The sequence below is a fragment of the Octopus bimaculoides genome, chromosome 11 (assembly GCF_001194135.2).
Source record: "Octopus bimaculoides isolate UCB-OBI-ISO-001 chromosome 11, ASM119413v2, whole genome shotgun sequence".
Classification (NCBI taxonomy): domain Eukaryota; kingdom Metazoa; phylum Mollusca; class Cephalopoda; order Octopoda; family Octopodidae; genus Octopus; species Octopus bimaculoides.
The window spans coordinates 69,115,544-69,118,984 of record NC_068991.1 but is presented as its reverse complement, the minus strand read 5'-3'; positions in this window follow the sequence as shown (position 1 = coordinate 69,118,984).

Sequence of the window (3,441 nt, the reverse complement as noted above, 5' to 3'; positions counted from 1 at the left end):
TAGTCCCTCTAAGCGTGAGGCATTACTATATAGGTAATGCCCTTATATAAATTATATATATATATATATATATATATATATATATATGTAGATAGATAGCTATAAATATATGTATTATATGCATACATGTATATGACTGCATACGTGTACGTACATACATACATACATAGATACATACATACATACATGCATACATGCAATATATTCATATATTTCAAAAATTTCTGTTTTTCTTGTCTCCGATGAAGAGCTAGGCCCGAAACCTAAAACAACCATTTGTTTCCTTCTCCGAGCGTCTTATTGATACTTTACATTTGCTACGTCTTCACGTTCTTGTTTTCTTCTTGTTGTCTTCTCTCCGTTTTTTGAATTAATTTTACATACATACATACATACATACATACATACATACATATTCTCAATATGATTTAATGCACACAAATATACATTCGCAGATATATGTATGTTTGTACACAAATACACGCATTTCAAACAGCGTGCGTACATGCATGTGTGTGTGAATGTGTGTGTAAATGTGTGTGAGCGCTTGTGTGTGTGTGTGTGTGTGTGTGTTTGTGTGTGTCTGTGTGTGTCTGTGTTTGTGTGTTGATTTATTTAAGCGTATCAGATGCATGGTATTGCTTGTGGGCGACTAAGCAAATATATTTTACTACAATTGTTTTCCATTTTTCAACTAATAATTCTCAAATTTCAATAAGTGTTAATCAATCTTAGAGAAACGTGTTTGTTTATGTTGTCAAGAAAATCTATTGAAACGAAGAGTTCAACCGAAAGAAATTTATTAAAGTTCAACTTGTATTTTACCCAAATACCAAGGGAATTACACTGAAATGTCACCAACCTATAACAAATTGGAGTAAGGTCAATGTAGTGGGTCACATCAATGATGCACAGACATGTACATACACGTATATCCATAAAATTACTTTGTTTTAATTCGTATATATATATATATATGTGGTTGTGTGTGTGTGTGCATGTATGTATTTATTTAAATATCTATATATGCAGGAATGTAACTATATGCTTAAACACATGCATATATATATATATAATAAATATAATAAATATATATTTACACACGCACTCACTCGCACACAAATACAGATATAAAGAAACACATAAACATGCTCATAGAACTACACACATACATTTCTGTTTGTGTGTTTATGCCTCTATGTGATTATGTATATATATATATATATATATATATATATATATATATATGAGTGTGTATTTATCGCCCTAGGTCTGACTGTTTCGTTAAGAAGTTCCCATTTGTAATTATGATATCTTGGATTCGATTCCGTTTCGTGGCATATACTTGAAGAGAACTTCACTACTAAATCCGGCCGATTGCAGCCCTGTGAGTGAAATTTGGTAGGCCGAAGATGCGTAGCATCCTGGCGAACATCATTTTACCTTCTCATCATCGACATACGCTGTGAATTAAGTGTACATATCTCATTAGAATATTCATCTACTTTTCACGCTAAATCAAAACCTGAAATGGTGTGAAATTAAAACAACGAATAAGTTTTAGCAAATTAAATCAATTCGCATTGAAATGAAAAATTAGCAAATGCTAAATAGATTACCGTTAATAAGCTGTCTTTTTATACCCTTGAAACAATTTTCGTCAAATTTCGGCATTTTACGTCAAATTGATGTCACGAAGGCCAGTGCGAAAAATGCCGGAAATTTTACGAATTTTGAAAAATCGATGCTGATTGGAAATCAGTTTTTTTTTTTTAAATTTCAAGTACGTAAGTGACCACATGGGCACAAGCCCCACCACACGTGTCAAGGTTCATCAAAGTTTGTCGGATAGTCTCGGCGCAGTTAAAGTAACAAATTCACAAACACACAAACTTGTAATTTATTATTGTAGATATACATGTATGTGTATGTATGTGTGTATATGAGTGAGTGTCTGCAGATAGATAGCCTGACGAATTGATATATATATATATATATATATATTGGAGATGTACTTGCATAGCAAGTGACCTGATCTGAGATCGTGTGCTGAAACGAAAACAATTGCAGCGTGGAAGGTTTTTTATAAGCCATTTAAAAACACACAAAAACTGTTAGATTCACTTCAACATTTAAATTTAATTTGCCAAAATATTTTCGTGGCTTTGAGATCGCGACTTGTTCACACGGAATTTTGTCAGTGATCAGTTCGCTGTTTCAAAGCATACAGACAAACACACACAGACGCAAACTATATTTAACATAATCCCAAAACAGAAGAAAAGCACCTATCACTAAAAAACGAAACTCGGTCAAAGGGATACGAGATAAGCCTACTTCCTGGATACATCACTGTAGACAAAAACTCCTTACTTGAATGAGCTATCATCCCATCAAACCTTTTTGAAGAATGAGTCAACTGATCCTAAAGGTTGGTGCTAGTACGTTAGACATGGCCTGGATCAATCTTTGACCGAAACATGATCTAAGTTATCATAGTTACATATAATGTATGTGTATGTGTGTATGTATGTATATATATATATATATATATATATATATATATAAGCAACTATGCATATATGTATTTGATATATATTTATGTACATGCATAGACAAACACACACACTTATACACACACATTTAGAGTGGTACGTTTGTTATGGAAATAGATACATAAATACAAAGATGGATGGATAGGCACATATAGATAGAAAGAAAGATGAATAGATAGATAGATAGATAGATAGATAGATAGATAGATAGATAGATAGATAGATAGATAGATAGATAGATAGATAGATAGATAGGACAAGACGCTGCTTTGTTATACACGCGACAGTAAGATATTGATTTCTGTTGACCTCAAAAAACAAAACGAGAACAAGACTAATTAGATTGTCAGAATTTATTTTGTAAAACTTAAAAGACATGACTTCTCCCCGTTGTTTGTCTTTATTTTTTATTTCCACTTAGATGAATGTGGACTTCACTGGTCCGGTCAGTACAGCAGCTTACTGGCATGTCCGTCAGTTACTCTAGCACGAAATTGCTGAGACTAGCCTAACTTGATTATCTCTCTGATATATTGATGCAGTCCAGGATCTAAAATATACAATCATACATATGTATGTATGTTGTACATATAGATGGATGTATATGTCTGTGTGTATACATATATTTGTGTATGTATGTATGAACATGTAGATATGCATGTCTGCACGCCCATGTAAATTTATGTATATGCATGCTAGATTCCTCTTGTAAAATCTGCGCGTGCATCTGTATGTAAATGTTTGTGAAGGCGACATGAACTATGCATGTATTTAAACTAATTAAATACACATACACACACGTACGCACGTACACACACGTACACCCACCCACACTCACTCCGACACACATACACAGATGTGCATGTATTTTGATATATATACATAT